The sequence below is a fragment of the Mus musculus genome, chromosome 2, assembly GCF_000001635.26.
Source record: "Mus musculus strain C57BL/6J chromosome 2, GRCm38.p6 C57BL/6J".
Classification (NCBI taxonomy): Eukaryota; Metazoa; Chordata; class Mammalia; order Rodentia; family Muridae; genus Mus; species Mus musculus.
Genome location: NC_000068.7, coordinates 105,074,499 through 105,100,496, shown reverse-complemented (window position 1 = coordinate 105,100,496; position 25,998 = coordinate 105,074,499). Strand labels below are relative to the sequence as shown.

At 43.7% G+C, this 25,998-nt stretch overlaps 1 long non-coding RNA gene across 1 annotated transcript in view; it reads left to right on the top strand.

Annotated features, from left to right (window-relative positions):
* Wt1os (Wilms tumor 1 homolog, opposite strand) overlaps window positions 1-23,959 on the top strand; it is a 49,973-nt gene extending 26,014 nt beyond the window's left edge. Inside the window, exons 3-7 of the long non-coding RNA NR_015462.1 lie at window positions 199-294; window positions 10,988-11,486; window positions 14,693-14,859; window positions 20,712-20,934; window positions 22,038-23,959. This is a non-coding gene — a long non-coding RNA (Wilms tumor 1 homolog, opposite strand). The remainder of the gene's footprint in view (window positions 1-198; window positions 295-10,987; window positions 11,487-14,692; window positions 14,860-20,711; window positions 20,935-22,037) is intronic.
* The last annotated feature ends 2,039 nt before the right edge of the window (window positions 23,960-25,998 follow it).

Here is a 25,998-nt window from a genome sequence, read left to right as displayed (position 1 = left end):
TAAAAAACCAAGCTACAGGCTCTCTATGCAAACCTAAAGATGCCTCACTTGAAGGTTAGGGAGGAAGTGGCTGGGTTGGAATGGACATCAGGGTAGTTGCATTGAAAGTTTTTTGTGTGTCTTCAAAACTGTGTGGGAGTCATATCACCAACACCATCCCCCTGGATCATATTTGTCTGTTTTTGTCTTTCTTGCTAGACTGAAGAATCTAGAAAGTCACCACTATGGCCAGCACCCGGCTAAGTCCAGCCAACACCCGGCTCAGTGAAGATGTACCGATAACTCCATGAAAGAGTGAGTGAAGAAATGACTGGACTTGTTGCTCTCTAAACACCGATGACATTTAGAGTCCATCACAACGAAGGGCTTAAATACACTGATAGTACTGTCTTATCACAGAGCAGATGGAGTGTCTCTAGTGGGCTATCAGCCTGCTAAACAAAGGGAAACAGAAACACATACATCCCTGCTTTGGTTTACAAACTGGAAAGAAAAAGAAGGCTTAAGGTTAGGGATCAGTAAAGTAAATGGGAACCTTTAGTAAGCTCTTCCAGCAGTAGAATGAGGTTTATAATGGAAAATAGAGGGGGCTACACCAACTTAACCAATGTCTGTCCCCTCCGAGGGACAGTTAAGGTGAAAAGCAAGGGTGATAAGATCCAACACCTTTTTGCCCCTAGTGTTGGGGCTCAAACTTTTGGACTTACCTGCCAGGCATACATCCTACAGCTGTGCCACATTATACCCTTGGGGGTCACTATTAAACTATTAAATCCTACAGGAGGAGGGAATGACATGGGAGGGGGGAGAGAAAGAGACAGACAGACACAGACACAGAGACAGACAGAGAGTTGAACATTCCAAGCACCTGGCGCAGGGCCAGCTGCCTGTGCCACTCACTGCTAAGACGAATAAGAGCTTGAACTGGGATTAATTCACATGAGTTGCAGAGCATACTAATTTATATGCCCCGCCTCGGTTTGCCATCTGTGGGAACCCACGCGCTGAGAGTGGAAAAAGACTGACCCCTCTTACGTGTTGGACAGTGTCTTTAGAAAGAGAGGATGCTGTGATGAGGATGGAGAGCTGGCCAGCAGGAGGCTGGTGGGCTTCACTCACTTCTTGCAAAGCCTTTCTGATCTGCTCTCATTCTGAATTTTCTGTGTTAAAAATATGCCCTCCCCCCAAAAGTTGTTATACATGGAGGGGGTTCCAGGTATTTAACAGTTGAGAATTCTCACATTTCAACACATTGGTCTTTTTGAATATTTTTGGCCATTGTTTTTTAAAAAAATTTTTTTAAATTATGTGCAGGTGTGTGTGTGTGTGTGTGTGTGTGTGTGTGTGTGTGTGTGTGTCTGTGTGTGTGCGCGCACACGTACGCACATGGAGGGCAGAGGTATTGGATCCCTTGGAGCTGGAGCTACAGAGCTGTGGGCTGACTGAAGTGGATGCTAGGAACTGCACTTGGTCCTCTAGAAGAACAGCAAGTGTTCTTAACTGCTGAGCCATCTCTCTCACCCTGCCATCAAGTTTTATAAGTTAAACTAGAGTAAAGAAAAAGTTATATTACACACACACACACACACACTCACGTTTATCCTATCACAATCCTGTGACCATGATCAGGAATTGGTTTTTCTTCCTGATTATTATGAAATATAAGCTTAATGAAATAAAATGTAAATAGTTCAGGGGAAATGTTTGACATAATTTAATCTCATAGATTACCACTGCTAATATTTTGGTTATTTGTTCATTTGCTCATTTACTGTTTTCTTCAGACAGAGTCTAACTCTGTAGCTCAGGCTGGCCTTAAGTTGTAGAAATCCTCCTGCCTCGGTCCCCTGAGTGCTGGGATTGCAGGTGTATGGCACCATATTCCTGTCCATTGATAATATTTAATGGTCCTGCCTTCTCAGTTAACCAATGCTCTCTTGACCAATATTTTGGTTGTGACTGTTCATTATATAATTAACTTTGTATCCAAATATGTATGGAACTTTTACTTGCCTGTCATCATCCAGGGGAATTGCTTGATATTTCAAAATCTAACATATAACAGTGTTTCTTACCCAGTACCTAAAAGTAAGATGTTCTTTGCAAACACATGGCCAAGAAATTTGAATGATGTTCCAAGGGGTATAAACATGAAATACAAACACAAAAATATAGAAGTGTTCCTTCACTTCATAAAAGAATTTCTGTCAAGTTTCACTTATTATCAACTATCTATCTGGAAGGCATAATGAGAGTTAAGGAGATATGTCTATGGATTCCTAATGCCCTATGATTGAGTGATTGATTGATTGATTTTAATTTTAGTTTGTTTCCCAGAGATGAGTCCCATGAACTTTTGCACACATGCTCTACTAGTGCGCCATGTTCCCAGACCCACTAACCTACTAACCAGGCATTCTTAGTGACCCATGTCTATGACTCTAGCACTCATTCAAGGCTAGACTGGGCTACATGTCAAGGTACCATCTTAAATAAAACAAGCAAACAAACAAAGAAGAAACCATCTTGTTCTGTTGTAAGTGTAGAGAGCTCCCATCCACGATGCCACCCTCGGGCCAAGAATGCAGACAGATCAAGGTATGGGGCCAAGGCAGAGTTCCGTACACCCAGAAGTCAGAAGTGAGTCGGATGGAAGGATGTTACCAGTAGGAAGGCCAGGGCTAGGGAAAGGAACCCTCGATAGGTTGTTCTGCAATTAAACAGAAAGGAGCCAAGGCCTGGCTGGGTTTGTGCTGGGTCAGCCTCTGTCTCCACGCCAGCGGCCCACACCAATCCATTCCGCCCTCAAACCTGACGTTCTCCTTGGTTACAAGCTGGTGATTTTCAAAAAGACTTTTCTGTTTCTTTTTCGGCCGTAGCAACCTGCTCTCTTAAATAGCTTCTTTATCTGGTGCGGTAATTACGGTCTGTGACTAACTGCCGCAGTTCATAAACACGGGGTTTACCGTTAGGGTCAGTAGTTCTCGGTCTTGTCTGAATGGCAACTCCCCCAGCTGAGCTCAGCACTGAGCAAGGTACCTCTCCTTCCGCACTGGGCTGGTTCTCCCTGGTGCGAATCACCGTGGGAGGGTTCCAGTCGTCTGTTATAAAAAGAGGTCACATTTTTATTAAAATTGAAGTCTAATACCAAAACACGCTTCAAGAGGTTGTTGCCTGGACATTTTAATTTCCCCTTAAACTTCTTTTCATGTTCCAAATGATCGGCAGTGTGCACACATCTCTTGTATATTCAGGAAGAGAGAGGGAAAAAAAATGCCTTTTCAAAAAGTAATTCATAGGGGCTGGTGAGATAGCTCAGATGGTAAAGGCATTTATAGCGCAAGCTGGACAACATGAGCGCCATCCCGGGAACCCACGCGGTGGGAGGAGAGAACTGCTTCCCCAAAGCTGCCCTCTGATTTCCATGCAGTTGGTATGGCATGTGTGCCCTCCTTCCATCCACACAATAAAGACTATAAAACCTTTTTTTTTTCAAGACAAGGTTTCCTTGTGTAGTCCTGGCTGTCCTAGAACTCTCTCTTTAGACCAGGATGGCCTCGAACTCCCAGAGATCTGCCTGCATCTGCCTCTCAAGTGCTGGGATTAAAGGCATGCGCCACCACTGCCTGGCCCAAGTATAAAACTTTTAAAAGAAAATGTCATAGAAAATCTACAGGATCTAAGTTTGGAGAAGAGGGTTCTTAGACAATGTCAAAAGCATAACCCACATGGAACAATTGGTAAAATTAACTTTACACAATTTTTTTTTTAATTCCCCAAGAAAGTCTTTGCTAAAAGGAGCAGTTGATGAGATGACCTGCTGTGGAAAATCTCTGCAAACCATACATTCTAAGACAAGAATCTATTTTGTGTTTATGTAATTCTCAAATTTTTATATATAAAGTTAGAAGGAGAGAAAATACAAAATTAAAAACTAAGCCAATGAAAAGCTTATTGGAACAGTGGAGGCAAAAACATAGGGGTGTCCAGTTGTAGGTAGGCTGAGACAGGAGGATTGAGGTCCCCAAGCCAGCCTAGGTTACCCAGCAAGATCAAGTCATTGTGACTCTTCCCCCCCACCCAAAAGATGCTGAGAATTCAAAGAGCTAGATCATAGCTGTGTTGCTAGTGAGAGCCTAAATCAGTGGTTCTCAACCCGTGGGTCAGGACCCCTCCTGAATGATCTGTTTACTGGGGTCACCTAAGACCCAGCAGAAGCCACAAATATTTACATTATGATTCATAACAGCAGCAAAATTACAGTTATGAAGTAGCAATAAAAATAACTATATGGTTGAAGGTCACCACAACATGAAGAACTGTATTAAAGGGTCACATTAGGAAGGTTGAGACCCACTGCCTTAAACGGTCCATCCTCTCTGAAGCTAGTTTGGTACTCTCTTAAAAACTAAGCATGTACCCTGTCCATGATACGACTGCAATCGTATTTCTTGCCTTTTATCTCAAGTAAAGAAAGTTCATAACCTACACAACCCTCCGCCCACCAGTGTTAATAGCCACAGGACATCCTGCTGGCTGGAAACAGAGGATCGCAAAGTCAAATACTGTATGACTCTACCTACCTAATTATAAACAGCCTACACATGGCAACATGGCCGAGATGGAGAAATGGAGCGATTGCCATTGGTTAGGATCGGTAGGTAGAGGTGTGAATTAAAGACTGGCAGGAAAGCGAGCATCTTGGGGAAGAAATGGCTGTGACTCTTTGTTTCAGTTCTAACAAGTCTCTCGGGGTTAGAAGAGCAAACGTTGATTGTATCAATGTCAACTTCCTGGATTCCATTTGGACACAGTAATGTAAGATTATAACCACTGAGGGGAAACCCAGTACTAGGACCTGGCCTACTATCTTTGCAACTTCCTGTGAGTGGCTCATGCTTTTCAAACAAAAAGCCTTTTGAACGAGTAATTTATGCTGTGTAGAAAACTATAGAAGATGGAGAGAAATATAAAATTGTTATTTTTAAAATTTAGAACCTTTGGGTATTTGTTTTAAGATATTGGAAGTTATTGTTTAATTTCTGGTTTCGATCCTCACCCCCAAAGACATGATTGACATAACATAAACCACTGCTTTAAGTTTTTTTCTATTATGATTATGTGCATGCTTTTGCAGAGGTCAGAAAACTTACAGGAATGGACTCTGTTCTTTCATGTAAATGACTGGGATTGAACTCAGATCCTCAGCCTTGGTAGCAAAGACCCTTTACCCATATTTGCATCTTCACTATTGTATTATTTCAGAACATTTTCACCGTACTCAAGCAAACCCTAAACCCATTTCCAAGCTCTGTTCATTTTCCTTTGTGTCTAACCTGTGGGCTGTGACCTCTTTTGGGGTCACCCATCAGACCATCAGAAAACACAGATATTTACATTATGATTCATAATGGTAGCAAAATTACAGTTATGAAGTAGCAACAAAAATAATTTTATGGTTGAGGGGGGGTCACTACAACATGAGGAACTGTATTAAAGGGTTGCAGCATTAGGAAGATTGAGAGCCACTGCCCTAGTCCCTGCGGATCACAGATCTGCATACTGCCTCTCCATTTGTGTCTGCTTTTTTTTTTCACTGAGTATGTTGTTTTTAAGGTTTCTTAGTTCTGTAGCTCACAACAGTAGACCATTCCTTTTTTATGAATAAATGTTATTCCACACATAAATATGTATAATTTTGTATTGTGTAACATTTTTACTTCTCTTCTCTTCCTTTACAGTCTCTTTTATAAGTAATTAGTTTAATTAACTCTCTTCAGCCCAACCTTGTAATCCGTAGCCTCTTCACCATTCCGAACCCCAAGGCTGGCATATATGTTCATTTGAACCTCTTATGTCTAGGTCTCTCAGTACCCTACAGCAGCTGAAGTAAAGCTGCTTCATTGGATGGGTCCTGATATGGGATGCACAGGATCTGTATCCACACATCTCATCAAGAACTCAGAAGCCAGGCAGAGAGAATGGTTTGGGGAGACTATCTCCATGTCTACCAGGATCAGAGCTAAGTCAGTGACTTCTGACACAGAGGCTTGACCCATCCCTGGAAAATACTAAATATCATTCCCAAAGCCACTTTTCCAAAGCTATTGATTGATTGATTGATTGATTGATTGATTGATGACATGAACTCTACCTTGAAAGTCTCTCTTCTCTATGTTTGTACCCAAGTCCAGAATATTATAGCATCAGGAATTCATCTGTTTCTAACAACCATGATTTTCTCTCCCCACTGGCACAGGTAGACCATGCTGACTGCCTGCACCCTGCAACTTGAGTAGGCTTTATGGTACGCCAAGAACCACCTGAAGCCATCACGTTTGGTACTTAGCATTCTCACAAGTGAAAACAGATTCAGGAGAGCAGGCTCCAAATGTTTCAGGATCCATTCTGAAATTATATCTCTGTTGTGTAACAGTTTCCTCAAGATTGAAACATCCCATCTTTGGGGGAAGCTCCTTAAACCAGAAGGTTAGCAATTCAAAATAGCTTCAGGAAGTCACTGAAACTGACCAGATTCACTAGGCCCCTCCCTACCAGATTAAACAATGAAGTAGAGAGTCCCTCTGAGACCCACTGAGCTGCAGAGGAGGCTGAGACCAGATCGACTGCTTGGAAAAAGCAGAAACTCTCTGAGCTATCTGGAAGAGGCTTAGATCAGACTCACTTGGCCTAAAAGAAAGTACATTCTTCAGTGTTTGAGCTGCCTGCAGGCTGCACAGTGTGTTCCAGGTCCCCAGATTTGTGAGCTGTCAATCATGCTGGGGTGGGCTTTGTTGATGCAACTGTCTGTGAGTCATTTCTGTTCCTAATCCTATAAGTAACCCCAATAAAACTCATTGGTTGACCAAGTTGGACTTCTATGGTATCTGTACTTTGGTCTGTCATGAGGTCCCTATCTGGGGTGAGGAGATTTGTGATTCATCTTCCCAGGAAAAGCTTTGTCACACAACGGTCACCATGAGGGGCAGGATTCACCAGTCAAGTCTTACAAGCATAGATCCAACAGCCTTCCTATGCTCCCTTTTGATTATCAGTTGGACTTTGATTTTAGTTTCCTCGTCTTTAAAATGGGCACAAAATAAATAAAAGCAGCCGCGTAAGGTTGTTTTTAAAGACCACAAAAATGATTTCTGTGACTCTGAGAACTATGGTGAAGGCCATGTTGGCTGTCCTCATGATTTTATTAGTATGCTGCATTTTAAGACTAGGAAGGTGCTGTGGTTTGATGTGAAATGTTCCCTATAGCCATTACATTTGAACACTCGGCCCATTTTGGAAAGCTGCTTCCCCACCATAGCTGCATCCCCTTGAACTGCAAATAAACCCTTCCTCCCTTAATCTGCTTCTTGTCTTGTATTTCATCACAACAAGAAAAGAAGCTAAGGCAGTGCCATCCATCCACCTTGGGATTCTGCCAGCAAGGTTATCACCAGATGAGGTTTCCTGCTTGTGGCCCTTCACAAGTGTGAGCCACAATAAGGCCATTTTCATGTCTTCCTATGGATGAGTCTGTCCTCATGTAAAACTCACAAAGCCAAGTCTCCACTAACAATTGCACTGATGAAGTGTGCTAAGCCTATTCCACTAAACAGCCTGGGATGAAGGGTATGATCCACATGAATGGGACAGGGGATAGTATACAGAGGGAGGGTAGCCACCCAAATGTTTGGATACAGTGTGGTTCCATTCACCTGGAAGCAGAGCACAGAGATGCAGAAATGAAGGCCCATGGCTGACGATCCAGACTACAGTCCAGTTCTCTACCATATGATCCACACTGCTCCAAACAGTCATTCCTTTCTGTCAGAGACCTGCAAGTCACCTCCCTGCAGATAACTGTGTCCTTAGAATCATTCTGAACATCCTGATGCTATGTTCTGTGGAGACAAAGAGGGAAGATGTGCATACGTTTTGGGTTCTGGCTTGATTAAGATTCAATCAGACAACCCTGTAGGCTCAAAATGACTCGGAATGGCTGCTGCTGCTGCTTCTGATGTTGTATAAATGGATGAACATCAAAATAGAATGCCAGGCATTCAACTGAACTTAGCTCTATCTTTCTCCCCACCCCACCCCAGGACCTCTAAGTTATCACAAGGACTGTGGAGCATTGTCCTAGAGCGTTCAAAGGACAGGAGCAGAGAGCCCATCAGCTTTGGGTGTTTCATCATCCTGTTAGAGAATTTGAAGGTGTCCAATCTCTGGTTCTTCTCTGGTGTGTGTGTGTGTGTGTGTGTGTGTGTGTGTGTTTGTGTGTTTGTGTGTGTGTGTGTGTGTGTGTGTGTGTGTGTGAGAGAGAGAGAGAGAGAGAGAGAAAGAGAGAGACAGACAGACAGACACACACACACACACAGAGGCACACAGACACACAGACACAGACACACAGGCACACACACACAGACACACAGACACAGACACAGACACACAGGCACACAGACAGACAGACAGACAGACAGACAGACAGACAAGAAAGAAGAAAGATAATTTTTACACATGGATGCAGTGCTCTTCGAACCCAGATGAGGGTGTCAGATTCCCCTGGAGCTGGAGTTACAGGTAAGCCACCTTATGTGAATGCCAGGAACTGACCTTGCATCTTAGAGTATGCACGCCATTAACCACTGAACCACTTCTCCATCTACTTGCTGAATTTTTCTTATACCACAAACAAACAAACAAACTTAAATGGCTTTTAAGCATTTCAGAAGCCAGGCCTTCTCTCTATGTAATCTTGGGCTTCACATGAGCAGTCTTAACTTTTTCTTGTATCCTGAATATTTCTGCAAATGCATTTAAAACAAGAGGCAAAAGTATCAGTGCTATGCAGAAGGCAACAGTACGTTAGGAATGCCATGGCGAATTGAGCTGTACTCTGAGAGCAGATTAAAGTTGTTTGAAATGCTTCAAAGAGAAGGAAAACTTTAATCCCCCAAAGGCCTCCATCAAATCCATATTCCTTAATTTCAGAAAAATTCCCAAGTCATTTAAAAGGCCCAAATATCGTTTTACAATTTGGAAAGGAGTAACAGAGAACCTTTCTAATGTTTGCTCAACATTCTTCCTTCCTTTAAGGGCTCAGTAAAGCTAAGTCTCCCTTGCAGAGACAGGCCCAAGTGGACTGATGGCCCTCCTGTCTTGGGGGTAGGGACAACCTTCCCTAGGGCTCTGCCTTGCGTTCATGCCTAATGACTACCTGGAGAATTCCTTCAAACTGCAGAGTCAGGCGTTTTCACTGTTATTTCTGGGCGAGATTCGCATGTCTGTCACTGTGTGGAAGAACGCCCAGTCCTTCCAGAATGCAACACTGAAGGAGAGAAAGTTTCCAAGTGAGAAGACAAACAAGGCAGGCTACAAGTGGGACTGTGCTTGGTCATTGACTCCATAGCTCAGAAGCAAACTCACATCCTCATCCTTTGCTGCCCATAGAAACCCTTAGTTACAGCTAAGGACCCCAGTGGTCACAAGGTCATAGAGCTACCAACATGGCCAGTGCTGTGCCTAAGATTCCATATGCACCACCTCTTTCAAAAGCATTGAGACAAATACCTTGTTAAGAGTTTTGTATTACAAATGAGAAAATCAAAGTGTAGACAGGCTAACTAAATTGCCTGTTGTCATAGCTACTTAGTATTTGATCAGGATTCAAACACAGATTTTTTTAACTCTCTCTCTCTCTCTCTCTCTCTCTCTCTCTCTGTGTGTGTGTGTGTGTGTGTGTGTGTGTGTGTGTGTGTGTGTGTTGTGTGTATTTACAGGTGTGTAACTTTTCCAAAGCATAGTAGAAAGGACCAGCCACTATGAATTACATGGTAATGAACACATTTCCCAGGGTTCTGGTTAAGATAATTATTCATTTAATCCTTCCCAGTAGAGTTAAATGGCATATGCTCCTCTGACCCAGGAAAAAATTTCTTCTCCATTGGCCTCTTAGCTCCTGCTTCCTTCCTCCTGCCTCTGCAGCTCCGAGGTGGTAGGTATATGCTGACTACACTTTGTCTTGCTTCTGGCCTACCCTGACACAAAACCCACGGAGGAGATGAAGAATGGGGGAAATTTCAATTGTCATTTGTGTTTGTTGGAGGAGAAGATACAAGAGGGATTCACCCCACTGGCTTAGCGCACAACTCCAGAACACTGATCTCAGACCACAGCTCCATCACTGATTGCCAGTAATCCTGCTCCAGAGGTGATAGAGTGGCCTTCCTTTGAAAAGGGAGATTAGAAAAAAAAATCTCTGAAGAAACAGCACTTGCTTTAGTGCTCTGAAAAGCTGGCATCCTTCCAGGACAGACTTATGTACTTGGAAGAAAAAAAAGAGAGAGAAAGAGAGATGGGATTTGGGCCAAGAATGGTCCTACAAACGAGAGAAATATAGAGCAGGCAGCTGGAGCAGAGCAGCCAAGTGGTACCACCAGCTGCAGGCCCATTAATTAAAGTTCCCTGGTATGTGGCGGTTCCCGTGACCTTGATTCTTGTTGAATTTACAGAGATAATTTTAACAGAGCCTCTACTTTTCTCACTGGAGTATATTTATCCAAGGAGTACCTTACATATTTCCCCTCATCTCTCCAAGCAGTAAATTTATTCTAATTGCAAAGAGATATAGTAAACGCCTGATTGAAAGCTCAGCAGTTTATAGAGATTTATTTCTGGGGCTTAAGGGGATTTTTAGAGTGTGTGACTAGAAGAAGGGTTTGAGGAGAGCTGTGGGGAAAGGAGCCTAAGAGAAAATGTAGGTTTAATGAATCTATAAAATGACCCCGTTGTAGATAAATGTTACTCCAAAAGAGTTTAAACAGCCTGACTGAAGCCAGCATCCATGACAGTCAGTCTGATGTGAGGTGTCTATAGCTTCTCTTTGGGTTTCCCTGGGATAGTTGTTATTCTCTGCTCACAGACGGGGTGTGTGGACGGGGACTGGGTAGAAAGTGAATTTAACTGCACATTTCCAAGTACTAACTTACAGGTTTGTGAAGAGGCTCAAAGGAACTACCAACACCTGCCCTGCAAGCCGCTGCCATCTCAGAATCCCAGAAGCTCTGGACAGCCTGCCCTCTGTCTCTGGGTTTCCAACCAGTAATGGGGAGTCTTTCAGAGCCTAAGGCTCTCCCAGCTAATGATGAGATAGACGGATGCTTCAACCCTAATGGGGGCCTTCTGCTTAAAATAGGCTTTGCACACACACACTACTGAACTTTTCCCCGAAAACCCTCCAGGCTTTTGATCCCAGGAGAGACATTCATCTTTTTTGCAGCTGCTTTGCAAGTTCCGCTGGGGCTGAATTTCAGGACTCCCAACTGTTAAACTGGTTACATTGTAAATCTAGTCACAGTGCTGAAATGGAGACATCTGTCCTGGAAGAAGAGGGAAGATGGGAAAGAGTCTCAAGTAGAAGATATGGGGAGCAAGACCAGAGTGAAGACACCCACACCTCGCTCCCTAGCCACAAGTTGTTTGACGTGTAGGTCAGTCTTTTTTCTTTTTTTAAGGACTTGATATGGGGGAACCTTGGAGACAACTGTTCAACCTTTTCACTGTGAAGCTTAGCCAGTAGTGACAAAATTAGTAGTGATGTCACGAGGTGTCAGGGGACAATGTTTCTTTTGTACCCTGTGACTTGAGTGGGAATCACTTCTACGTTATTTAGCCCCTGAGTAGACACCATCTATTAATGTAGAGAATGAGATTCGACACATCTGCTTTGAAACCTTTAGAAGTGGAATCTGAACCCTCATTCCTTTTGTGTTTGTTTCTTTGGCTCCATCTGTATATGTGAGGTCCCTCCCTACTGGACGCAACTGTAGCTCCTGTTCATTGTAACCTTTGCATTTGGGGGACACAGTGCTGATAGGCGTTCTGAGTGTTTCTAGCTTGGGGGTGCTGCTGGCGGGGCTCAGAAGAACATTCGTGGGCATGTGTGCAGATGCATGCGAGAGTTCAACATGTCTAGTGAGCAAAAGGTCAAGGCTATCCCTAAATTTAAGGACAAAGTCAGCAAGATCTGTCCCTTGTTCGCTCATTCACCAAACACAAACCAAGAAACTGCCGCCAAGGATCAGAACTATTTGGATGTGTCAGGCTGGCAAAGTGATAGAAGCATGCACACACACTGAAGGTTAGAATCAGACATTTCAAATACATGGGACAGCAGCTATGGGGAGAGGAGAGTCTTTTGATATTGTGAAGGGTTTCATGCATGTCAGAGCAGCTCAGGATTGGCCATCAGTTGTGTAGACAGGAGCTGGGACATACTATAGCCATAGAACTGAAGAGTCATTATGACCTGGCCAATCCTGGGTCTTGTCTCCATGACTACCAGCTGGCTCGTGTGGCTGCTGATAAGCACAGTGGTGTGATGGCCAGCCTCGGCTCTGTCCCTGTGACTTTAGTCTGTCCTCTGTTGCTCCAGCTTCACCATATTTTCCTCTCAACCAATCAGCCTCTGATGCAAGCTTGGTTCTGCGAGTTAGGCCACAGCACAACTTGGGCTTGGGTTGGACCTTGAGTTACTGCGGTGGGCATGGCTCTGTCAGGGTGCTGCCTAGGTCCCCAGTCCTGCCTTGGGCACTGTTATGGATTAGTTAGGGTTCTCTAAAGGAACAGAACTGATTTATTAGAGCGGCTTACAAGCTGGGATCTGGGTAGTCCAGCAATGGCTGTCTCCTGCCCAAAAGGCCAAAGATCAGGTAGTTGCTCATCCTACACAATGGGATGTCTCGTCTGTACTGGAGTTCCAGTCTTCCATATTCATTGCAACCCTAAAGACAGAGGTTCTAATACCAGTAAGGGAGTGCCTCGGGAACAGGGTGAGCTTGTCATGGAGAGTGTTGACAAGCCGGCAAAACACAAGAAGTTCTGTGTCCTTTTATGTAGGTTGCTCCCAGAAGGGGTGGCCCAGATTTAGGGTGTGTCTTCTCATCTCAAATAATCTAGTCAAGCAAGTCCTTCACAAGTGTGCCCAGCTGCTTGGGATTCAGTTGATTCCAGTCAAGTTGTCAGCGACGATCAGCCATCACATGCCCCACAAAGTGCACCTCTTTCTGTTTCTCTGCTAGATTTCTCTTGCTGGGCTGCTAGTACCCATAGCTATAGCCACAGGCAGCACAGGTTAGAAGTTATCAAATGAATGATGAACATTGACATGGTCCCAGGGTCAAAATTAGAGGCCATAGTTCCATGTGACTCTCCAGTGGCCACACTTTCACTCTTAGGTCAGACTTGAACACGGAAGTCTTATTTTCCCAGGTCAAGGGTCACATGTACATTCTCTGATTCATGCAGTTGCTCCTTGTGGTGGGTCAGGGAGAGAGCTAGTGCTATGTAGAATATGATTGATAGCTACAGCACACCAGGCTTCTCTGTGCCAGGTGTTGTACTGGACAATGGGGTGCCTAAGAGAGCAAAATCCTCCTCCTGGCCTTAAGAGGGAGACGGTCAGATAATACTTACGAAATGATAGCTTTGCTTTGCACAAATGCTTGAGTATCATAGCAGCAGAAGAACAGAAGGATGAGGCGCCGAAGGACGGAGGAGAGAATGAATGTAGGGGAAACAGAGAAGTGAGAGAATGTCCACCTTTCCTGGCTGCTGGGAGCTCAGCTTTGGGTCCAGCTTTCTTCCAAAGAGGAGCAGGGAGGGAGCAAGAGAGAATCTTGGACACTCAAGGTTCAAACTTTCTATTCTTATTTTCCCCACTGATGAGGAAATCGGTCACGGCACGTGTTGTGAGCCAAGAAAAATACTGTTTTAGAGTAGAGGGAGAGAAGGTTCAGAGAAGGTTAGCAAACGGGAGCTGGAACAGAGAGCCAGTGATAGGAAGATGGTTTCCTTTGCACACAGCAACTGCACCTGAGGTAACCAGGAGCTTCTTTAGAAGCAGCCACAGTTTGAGTGAACTTGTGTGAATCTTCTGTTCTCCCAAACCAAAGTACCCCTGTCTTCTAAGCGCTTGAAAGGACTTGTCTTCCTGTGGAAGAAACCCAAGGATAGGACTATGGTTAAAATATCTAACGACTGTGCCAGTCAGAAATGACACAGTCCAGAGATGCTATGGTTGGCCAGGCTAAGTGTCTACATACTGAGTCCCAAGCTTGTCTTAGCTGCCACCAACCCCAACCTGTTGCTTTGCTGCAGAGAGGGTGTTCCCACTCCAGCTCTGCCCAGAGCAAGGCATGGCCTTGAAGTCTGCGTAAGGCAAGCACAAAACCGGACTGAGTCTGTCACATCCAAGGCTGCCCTGGGATGGTGTTTCATTCTTGCTTGCTACCAATGCAGGGAGCTCCCAAGGAAACAAGCTCTTGTGCTTCCACTCAGAATCAGATTTCCCATTTCCTTCAAGAGTTAGCCTTGAAGAGGCTTTTTCCATTAGCCAACAAATGCCTGCTATGTGCTTATAAGACTAAATGATATAACATGGTGGGGATTACAGGATAGCTTTTTAAAATCTTTTTAGATTTTTTGTAGAATCAAACTTCCCATTTCTATTGATTACAGTTGTTCTTTGAGTGATTCCATGTATGTAGAAAGCATGTTTAGTTCACTCACCCTCTCCCCTCTGTCTGCCTCTCACTTCTACAGTTCCTATCAAGGACAGTAAATGTAGAGATGCTGCGTTGGTTAAGGAATAAGTGACTTTGAGTGTCTAAATGGGATTTATACCACCTCTGTGCAGCTCAAGGAATGTCACCAAAGAGGGAGAAGGAAGTATAGACCCCACTGAAGACACAGAGAAGCACTGAGAAACACTGTCTTCAGGCCACCGCTCAGCTATCTATCACAAACACAGTAACACCATAGCTGTGCTGCCTGCATCGAGCACAAGACGGGGCCTGTCAACAGGTAATGATGGATTCCAAGGGGTCTACAGTGCTCTTCCTTTCTGTGCTGAACTACTGGCTACTGATGGTAGGAGGGAGAGGCAGTCCTTGTCTTCAGTAGTGTACCCAACAATGAACCACAGGCTCCAACTGACAGTTCCAACCCTGTGATCACACAGATGGTCCTCATGAAAATCCATGGGAATAGTTTGTTGTGGTTGTTGGTGGTAGTTGGTTGTCTTTGTTTATGGTTTTTTTAAGGCTCTCAGCTAGACAAGAAGTGCTATTATTAGGTCCTATGTGATGCCACCAGTCTTAAAACCCAACATTCAGGAGGCAGAGGCGGGCCAACCTCTATGAGTTCAAAGCTGGCCTGGTCTACATAGTAAATTTCAGGACACCCAGGACTACACAACGAGACCCTGACTTAAAAGATTTATCATCTCTGGCATCCTCTCGTAGCCCTCGTTTTCCATGGCATGGTCCATCAAGGCTCCACACTTCTCTAATAATAACATGAGTACTGTGTTTATTTCTTGTTTAACATGCACACACCAATACTCAGAATGATTAATGCATTTAACCCAAACTTTATTTTCATAAAATACACTAATACAAAAGTTGCCACCTGAGCCATTTTTAAGTTTGGTGCCATAAGATATCAAAGGCAAAACTTTAACAAAGAAAGACTGCATTTGATATTCTGCCTGGTTAAAAACTCCATGCTAGGCTGGAGAGATGGCTCAGTGGTTAAGAGCAGTGACGGCTCTTCCAGAGGTACTGAGTTCAATTCCCAGCAACCACATGGTGGCTCACAACCATCTGTAATGGGATCTGATGCCCTCTTCTGCTGCGTCTGAAGAGAGCGACAGTGTACTCATATACATAAAATAAATCTTAAAAAAAAAAAACCAAAACTTCATGCCAAGCATTACATAGTGTGGATGCCTGACTGATGGGAAGAAAAAGACTACTAATTTAATATTTCAGGCAACCATCCTGTTACACAAACTTTCTATCATTCCCAGTGAAGGCTGACTTGTCCATACTAAACTTTGGCTCAAGTGTTTTACATAAAAATAACCGAGCTAGCTGGTAGACAGTAGTACATGCCTTTAATCCTAACACTCAGGAGGTAGAGGAAGGCAAGTATCTATGAGTTTGAAGCCAGCCTTGTCTACAGATGGAGTTCCAGGACAGCCAAGATTACACAGAGAAATCCTGTCTCAAAAAACAAAAACAAGACAAAACAAAACAAAACAAAACAAAACAAAACAAAACAGAACAGAACAAAGAAAAAGAATAACGATGCTGAACCTTAGCAACCCTTGAAGATCTTAGTCATTTGGTCTGAAGCCAGACTCTATGCTTTCTGCTCAGAGCCCTCTTTCCTGATCTAATTAGACCTCAACCTCCACCACATTCCAACCTAATGACTGCTTTGGATGCCACCTCTGCCAGCCAGTGAGAATATTCCCTCCCCCTACACGGGGTGTGGCATTGTCTGTTCAAAGGGTAACTCGTTCATAGTGAGGACACTGGGACTGGACAAGCCTTGAAGACATGAAAATCCAGATCTGGATGGATGGAGTTTTGTTTACTATGGTGAAACTTACGTGTAGGAATGGTTTTGTAGTCTGCACTCCTATACAGACAAGCTTTGTCATTTGCACGTGTTCGTCCTACAGCTTCAAAGCATGGCTCTGCAGCACCTATCCGAAAGTCATGAAGGGGACAGGAAGAAACCATCAATGCTGGACCAAGGACTCTGGTTCCTGACCACAGCTCCTCTGGGTTTGGGTTCCATACGTCCAGCTTGCTGCTGGATCCCTCCACCAGGAGCTTCTCAGGAGCTTCAAACTCAGCATGTTCTGCTCTCCACCCCAAGCAAAGTGCTCCCTCCTGACATCTTAATTAATGTTAACGGTATTATTTTACGGGATGGTTGCATTTACAACTTTCCGATGATCTTTGTCTTCCTTTCCCTTGTCTCTATATCTGGGAAGCTGGAGCCTTCTGTAACGCCATCTCCAAAGACCTCTCGGTGCCGTCCTTCCTTGTCACCACCATCACCAATCTGCTGCTTTGGGATCTTCTGAACACTGTAATGTAGTTTCTTCAGGCATGGATCTGATCTCTCTGATGTCTGGGTCAATCTTCCTAGGTTTGTTTTCAATCCTGTTACTGGAGGGTGGGCTAAGTCAAGGAACAAACTATGTTTTATTCACTTTCATAATCCTAATTCTTAAAGTAGAGCCCAAAGGAAATATGCAATAAATACTGGGTTGACATTTTATTTCCCCGCCCCACCCCCCAGAAGTTTTCAGTGGCCTTTTATTCTCTACCAAATGGCATCCTCTTCTGGCATATACGGAACACTCAGTGTTCAGTTAGCATTTAACTGTTCTCATTTGCCATCTCTGCCCCCATGTGCCGGAAAATGCATCCATTTCTGTGACTATTTCCCACACCTTCGAAGCTCATTGTCACGCTACTTCCCACTCCCCTGTGGAATGCAAACCCATGAAAGCCCCGCCACTTTACTCGTTTTCTAAATTGAAAAACACGTGAGCAATAAGCGTGTGTTACTTCTACAGTCAGGAAAGCGCTGAGCATTTTTCAAATTGGTTTGTTTGAAACCATGAATGATAAAATTTGTTTTAATTCCCACCCATCTGGGCCATGGTCCATTAAACCGGCATTTTACAGCAGTGGTGGTTGCTCACTATATAATACTTTTGAAGGATTTAAAATGTGTGGTTACCTACAATATGTCAAAACACAGAACTGCTCATAAGGTTGGGTGAATAAAGAATGTGAGAACTGTCGCAGTGTTCACTGTCATTCCAGTTCCCTTCTTCCTAAGCAAATTCCTCAACCTTTTTGGACTAAGCGTGGACCCATCACTCTTGCTTTGACCAACCAACAGTCAGCAGAAAAGATGCATGCTCCACTTCCAGATAAACGTCTTTACCGGCCAGTGTGTGAGGAGTCTTATTTCCTCTTTCCTGTAAAGCAGAGCCGTGCTGAGCATGAGTAGGGAACACCTTTATCTCTGAGCTGTAGTAAAAGACTGGGATTCTTTGTTGCTGCAGCGTGAGACCCGCCCTCACTGATGCTGAGCAGGAGGTCCCTTCAAGCAGTACTGATAACTAAATACTGGAAGACCTTGCCAACTACAAAACACCGGGACCATTTTTTCAATGCATTGCTGGGCATATAATTTGTAACAAAACAGTGTTAAGAACAGTCCTTCAAGAAAACCAGCTGAAACCAGAGCGAAGAGCAGAGTGTTAGGGAGTGCCTTGAGAGAGGCAGAGGGGATTAGGCTCCCTGGAGAGAAAAACAGCTAGAACAACACATCCCGGCCTGAGTGCCTGCAAGGTGGCAAAGGAAGACTCAGACTTCTGCACTGGGCTGGGCACTGCAAAACAGTTGAAGGGCATTTGTATCTCCCAGTAGATGTAGATGCATCTTCACAGCTGGAAAGCCACAGAGATTCCCTCATCCAGGCACTGTGTAGCAGTTCTTAACCTGTAGGTTGTGGCCCCACAGAAACCAAATATCAGCTAACTTGCATTACAATTCATAACTGAAGTGGAAACTTAAGGGTTCTTGGGAAAGTCCGTTGTGTTGGAAGGTGTTTTGCTAAGGCAAACACGTGAAGGAGAGTTTCGCTGAAGCGGACACAGGTGAAAAACTAAGGCAGACCCGTGAAGGAACATTTCACTGAAGCAGACACAGGAGAGAGGATGTTCTGCTAAAGCAAGCACGTGAAACGACGTTGAATGAAGGATTCTTCCAGAAGAACATGCATGTATTAGTCCACCTTACACTGCATAATTGAGCTACATTTGTCAGGACTCCATAGAGAGAAATGCACCAAAAATCTTCTAGTAGTGTGTCACAGTTTCTTGCCACTTCCACAGACTCTGACTGAATGGCAGAGTGATGTCAGCTGAGACAGACTCACGTGCTGGGGCAAGACCCATGGAGGACATGTGATGTTTGGAAGGAGTATAAAAAGGACTCCACGGACAGACAGAGGCTTAACTTGGCTTGCTTATAGAGCTAGCTATGGTCTTCACTTCCTTCAGAGAGGCAGAGCCTCTTCTATTGTCCTTCCTGGTCCCTCCTACTGGCTGGTGCTGAGGCTGAGGCCTGGCTGTCTCTGCTAGGTAGTGCCACTCACTGTTGCTGATTCGTGTTTGCTAGCCTGACTCTATTGATGTATCCATGAGGTGTTTGTGAGTAGAATGAGTTGCCACTGTTGACCTGTGAACTGATTTCCTGTCCTGCCGATTTCTAGACAACACATACAGGAGTTTCTTCAAAGAACCTAGACAGGTCTACTTCCACTCCCCATATCCTTCCTTCTCCACTACCTCTAGTGGGTGGTGGGCTAAAGGGGAGGTTAAAGTATTTGTGAACCATCATTAAAAGTAGACTTTTTTAAAAATTTAAGTTACACATAAGAGTAGTAAAATTACAGTTCTGAAGTAGTAATGAAAACAATTTTATGACTAGGGTTACCACAAGAGGAACTGTATTAAAGTGTCGAAGCATTGGGAAGATTGAGAACCATGCTCTAGACTGTGGAAATAGGCCCTTTTTGTTAAAAAGGGAAACGTCCAAAAAAAATTCTATCAAGTTTGAGTTCAAATCAAAAATCACTAAGCACAGACAGAAACCCAGCATCTGGCTTAGACTTCAACATAAACAAATTATTGGGATCATTAGATACAAAGTGTCTTCTAAAATGAACAGTGATCATTATGTGCTGGATACTGCTGTTCAGAGTCTTCTAATCTTAATTTTCATGGCCACTCTATGAAACAAGTAGTGGGTGCTATTGCTGTCCAACTTTATAAATGAAAAAGCATGTCTGGGTTCGATCCTCAGCACTAGGGAAAAGTGTAGTTAAAAGGCAGGGTAGAACAGGCTTGAGGCAGGCTGAGGCAGGCTGAGGCAGAAGCACAGTACAGTTAGTCATTTGTCTCCCATCAACTTCAGGGTGGAGAGCTACTGAGTGACGTCAGGAAGTTTGGGCCTAAAAGTCTTTATCTCTGTGACTGGAGAGATGACTCCACAGTTAAGAGCACTTGCTGTTCTTGCAGAGGTCCTGGGTTCCATTCCCAGCATCCACACAGTGACTTCCAATCATCTGTTCTCCAGAGAATCTGGCATCCTCTTTTGGCTTCTGTGGGCACCAGGCATGCACATTGTGAACACACACACACATACATATATGTGCATAAATACATAGATATATGTATAGGTATATAGATATGTATATAGATATTTATGTGTAAAGGTAGGTAGATAGATAGATAGATAGATAGATAGATAGATAGATAGATAGATAGATAGATAGATAGATCCATACAATTAAAAATAAAATATTAAAATCTTCAAAGTCTTCATCCTTATATTTTTCTGCCTTTCTAATAAAGAATGGTATAAAACAGTTTAATAAATGAGGATTGAGAACCTATGAAAAGAAAACAATGAAAGAACCTCTGGAGTAAGCAGGTAGATCTGAATTTTGAAAGGTGAGGGTTGGGGGTGGGTGACGAGAGGAAGAAGGAGGGAGAGAGAGAGAATCCTACAGACTGAAAAGTAAAACTAATTTAATGACTGTAATTAGCGAACTGAAGAGCCACCTGAAGAAAATCCAGGCCTTGAAAGGCAAGATAGAAAGAAATAGAAAATAAAAAACCAAAAGGATGAACGAGGAATTGTCAAAGATATAGAGAATAGAATAAGAAGTTGCCTGGTAGTCATTTAACTGGAGTTTTGTATAGAAAGGGAAGAATGTAGGAGATAAGCTTTGAAGTAGCTGAGAGTTTTTCTGAACTGAGTGAAATATCTAAGCCCACAGATAAGACATAGGAAAGTCATACCCTGGACATGCTGGAGAGAAACTGAACAAAGAGAAACGGAGAACCACCCAAAACAGCTGGCCAGACAAGAAGGATCGTCTAGGGCCTGCCATCAGCTCATCCCCAGATTTTCTGAGAGCCTCCATGAAGAAGGCAGGACAAGGAAAGGCAAATAGCCACCCACTGCTCATCTGGAATGGTTTCGAGTCATAAAGGTGAGCAAAACAGGCATTTACAGATAAACAAAACCCCTCAGACTGTCACTAAAGAATCTCACACATGGACTTCAGGTTCATCTGAAATATCACTTATTTTTATAAGCAACTGTGCCTAGAGTCTCCCTTTTGGAACTTCAGTAGAAGCTTACTTGAGCATCCCCCCCCACCCTGTTTTTTACAGCGTTTATAAGGTTCATGTGCTGTTAAAGTTATGTGTGCTTTTTTCTCTCTTCTTTTCTTTCTCTCTTTCTCTTTCTTTCTTTCTTTCTCTCTCTCTCTTTTTCTTTCTCTCTCTCTCTCTTTCTTTCTTTCTTTCTTTCTTCCTTCCTTTCTCATCCCTTCTGCCTTGTTACAGTCTCAGGACACTCGAGTGACTCTGATTGCTTTCTTTCTGCACAGTCATGACCCCTTGCATGCAGCGGGTGCTAACTGTCCGATGGCACCAGCTGGTCACTCTCTCATGTGTATCAAGGACTATCAGAACAAGAAGATACCCCAGAAGAGATAAACTCTTGGGGTTTTTAAGTGTCTAACTCCAGCTAGGTGAGGACAATGTACTGAGGAGACAATGGTAAATTAAGCATTTTATTGCTTTTTGCCCGAGTACTAATCTTCACTGCTCTGGATCTAGTCATATGCCAGAGAACACTGCACTTAGATGATAAGTTAACATGAAAGAGGCATGACATTTTAAGACCCAGTGGCTCTACATGTCTGTTAATGTTTTCTGGAAGTATTTCAATAATAAGACTTTAAATTGTTTCCTTGAGAATTTTGAACTCAATCCTGTATTTCTGTAATTGTATCAGTTATATGAGAAATTATAACCCCAGTAGAGGAGTATTTTAATCATAAAACAGGGTATTGTTAAAAGAAAAAAAGAAATATAGTCAAAGGAACATGAACTACACTCTGTCAGTGAGGATTCTTGGCATGTAGCTTCAGCAGTCATTTTGCGTGGAAATGGATAAAACATAAACAGGGTGCTTTATCTTGGATATGACAAGAGACTTCAAGACTGAAATGTGCATTAAGATAACATTCCAAACCTATCCTTTCAAGCTCCCAGCCAAGAATTTGTTTTTATAATTTCTTTGCAGTTGGCAAACAGCTACCCTCTGCTTGAGAAATCCATTTTCGCGCTGTGGTCCTGATCCTGTCGTGTGTAACTGTTAACCAGCTGGGTGACCTGGACTGATTCACTGCCCCGACTCCAACCCAGAGGAACGGCTCAGCTCTCTCAAGCTCCTTATACCTTTAAAGTCTGTGACTCTAGTTTATGGTTCATGAAGACATTATAAAAAATTCCCGCCAGGATTAGGTTTCCTAAAAACTTGAGATGGTTTAGTGTTCTGCATATAGTCAAAGTCGGCTGTGAAGTACATCTCAACTGTGACGCCTGTGGCCGGTGGGTGACCTGCTTGTTTTGGTGCTAGATAGCAACTGATATATATGATTTGTTTGTTTGTTTGTTTGTTTGTTTGTTTGTTTGTTTTTTCACAGATTTTTGGAGAGGGAACAGGGTGTTTGTATGTAGGTGTTTGTTTGCATAGGCCAAAGATCAACCTCTGCACAATGTCAGCTCTCAGGGGACAGTCACATTGTATTTTGAGAGAGTCTTCCCCTGGGACCTGGGATACACTGACTGGTCATCAAGGTCCATGATTCTGCTTGTCTCCACCTCCCCAATGCACCACATACAGCTTTTTTGTGTAGATTCCGGGTACCAGACCAAGGTGCCCACATGGCATGGCAAGTATTTTAGTGGTTTAGCTATCTCCCCAGCACAAGCCGTCTTTGTTTTAAGTCAACAATCCCTTTTGGCATTCCCCAAATTCGCAGATTTTAGACAAAAATAGCAATTATCTGAGTGTCCACCACACAAAAGATAACTATAAGCATCTTTCCCCAAGCTGAAGACCAGTGTGGACACTGCTTATGCTGCCCAGTGCTTAGGCCTCATCACTGCTGGTGATGTGAGAGCTGCTAGCCTTCCACTGAGACCCTGAGATGAAAGGACTGCTTTGCCTAAAGCCACATCCAGTGCTCAAGCCTGTACCCCAGTGGGTCTAACTCTAAAGGGCCATGCCAACGCCTGAGTTCCTGAGAGGTGAGCTGAGGCTTTTACTGTAGACATATTTACTACTGTTGTAGGTCAGCTTCCCCCACCCCCACCCCCCTGCTCATGACTCCATGGAGCATGTCCTAATAAACTCGCTGCACAGCCGGTCCGGCCTTAGCCTGCTCCCTGGAGGGTTTGGCCTATCCAAGCCACATATGGACCTGAATTCTAAATTGGGTTCTCTTCGTTTCTAGAGTGAGACCTGGAATGTGTTTCAGCAAAATAGGAATAGAGATGACCACCTCGTAGAGTTGTTTATCATAACGAAATATGGAAACTAATACCAAGTACATTGCCAATGACCAGCTAAAGTTCATACTCACAGAACAGTCACGATGTATCAGGTTCTAGTTTATGGATGTTTCCACAAAGGTACTCTGTGGGGACAATGGCATCCTTATTTCACAGAGGAGAAAAACCAAGACATATATAAGTTAAGTAACTTCATGAAGATCACACAGCTAATAAATCATAGTCAAGAAAACAAACCAAGCAGCCAAACTGCAGAAGCAACGTTCTTCATTAAAACTCTACTGTCTCTTAGCAAAGAAAGAAAAATTAAAATAAACACATTTTTCCTGACAATGAGCAAAAGAAGAAGCATGAATTTTGATTCTGGTCCGTTCCATGGGTTGTGTTTGCTTTTGCTTCAGATAAACCCTTGATACGAAGAGTGAGTAAAACGGCAGGAGGCTGCTTGGGCCCGTATCTTGGCACCTAGTTAATTAGTTAGTTAGTTAGTTAGTTAGTTATTGACTCCAGATTGATCATTGGATCACTAGAATCAATGCATCACTTATTTTTGTTGTTCATTTTCGTTCTAATGAAACTTGGTCTGGGTTTCTTTCTTCGTGAATCCTACTGAGTGGAGGGTCAGTGAATAAAACAAAGACATTTCACTAATCTTGTTGTAATTTCAGGTACTAGAGGGTTTATGTTCTATCTCTTCCTACAGTGCTATACTTCCATTGCCCGAGGATTATTGGAAAGGACTCGGGGAAGGTGAGGGGACTGTGACAAAGGCCCCATCATTCCTCCCTCCATTCCCCTAATTACAGTTCATAATTGTGTTCCCTTCAGACTGGCTAGCACCCAGAGGAAACCATTATTTCCCATGCTGACTTTACTGCAATCAGGTTTGCACCATAATTTCTCTCCTAGGGAAAACTACATCAACAGTGCTTGTTTGAGCCCCTGTTAATACTCTGTACGTCAGAGGAGTCCCTTGCTCTTTAAGGCGCAAGTCTGTTAAAGTTTTTACGACTTGCAAATGAAATGGTTTTTCATCTTCTGCTATGAGACAGCTAAAGTGGAAGAGAGAGCCTTCCACACCAAATAAATTAAGCATCCAAGTAATATACAGTCCCAGGTACTGTTGCCAGACTAGCATAACTGAATAAAGTCAACAGACTAAATGTTCCCTTGGCAGTTAGCAAGGGTATGAGATATAGCACCTGGGGCTGTCCCCATGGGTCCCCTCATTAAATCACAGCCAAGAGCTCAGAATCCCAGGATCCCAAGAGACGCAGGAGCCGGTGTGTGGAGCACTCGTCCTGTTCTAGGTGACATAGTTGTCATGCCTCTTGTTGGAGGGAGTAGAAGCTCTCAGAACAATAAAAAGAGTGGAAGGGGGTGGGGAATGTGGGAATCTCCCTTCAACATGGGAAGATCCATTACTTACATGTCATCCGTAAAACTGGATTTTTACCATATCACAGGAACACTCATTGTTGTGGGGACATTTTGCCTATGGATCCAATATTTATCATTTTCAGGCCAGGAAAACGTGGTAGACATTTCTCTCTCCCTAGTTTCTAGGTGTTGGTCAGCACCTGAGTTTTCTAGAGAAGTCCTGGTCTACAAGGGTGGTTAAAAACAACACATGAACAGGTCTGTGTTCAGGTTCCATGTATTCGGTTCATTTTGTGGACAGCCTCAGGGGCAGGGACCCAGTCCTCAGTTTTCTGCTCTTTGAGCAAAAGGAGCTTTAAATTAGAATCTGGTTTTGAACTTATCCACTTCCCCCTGGGAGGGTTCAGGCAGCCCATGGAAACTTGGGATGAGGAAGCAACAGCTGCACTTATTTGGTCAGTAGGAATTCTGCTTGCGTCCTGTCTTTTGCATGTGGTCTGTGTGTATGACACATGAATGTGTTTGTATGGGAGTGTGCATGGGGTGGAGGCCACAGGTTAACATGTGGTGTCTTCCTCAGTTGCTTTTCAGCTTATTTTCTAGGGCAGATCTCTCACTGAAGCCAGAGCTTAATTCAGCTAGGACAGCTGGCCAGTGAGGTCCAGGAATCCACCAGTCTCTGCCTCTCCAGCAATGGGGTTATAGGTACATCTCACCTAGTTTTCTACATGAGTCTCTGGGCATCTGAACTCAGGTCCTCATGCTTGCGTGACAAGCACTTTACCAACCAAGTCACTTCCTAAGCCTTGGAAATCCACTTTTAGATCATATTCATTGTGTAGTAGACAGACAGGATCCCCTGTCCTCTCTATAAAAGCCTATCAGAATCAAGGGCTAGGAGAGGACTATGAACAGCAGAACCTTGTGGATCCTTCTTAAGATGGTTGATGCAGCATCTCCAAAGAGGAATACATGGAAAGAAAAGCAGCTATGACAGTTATGTTGTGTACTGACCCCTGGATAATCGTAAGGCACGATGGTCCCTTTATGGTGAAAGAAAACGGTGAAGTGGTAGCTTAGACTGTAGAACCCATAGAGCATCAGAATGTAAGGTGAAACCTTTCCTTGGGACCCAGTACAGAGACAGTCCTGGGCACACTAATGTCTTCATGTTCTTCTAGAGAGAAACAAAGAAGAGAAACTTCCCAGGGCCTGGGTTATGAATGTGGCCTTGAAAATGTCAACAGACTTATTGTCTTGTTGAGTCTGCAGCCACACAGCAGCACAGCAGGTGTGAGTGTCCCCCC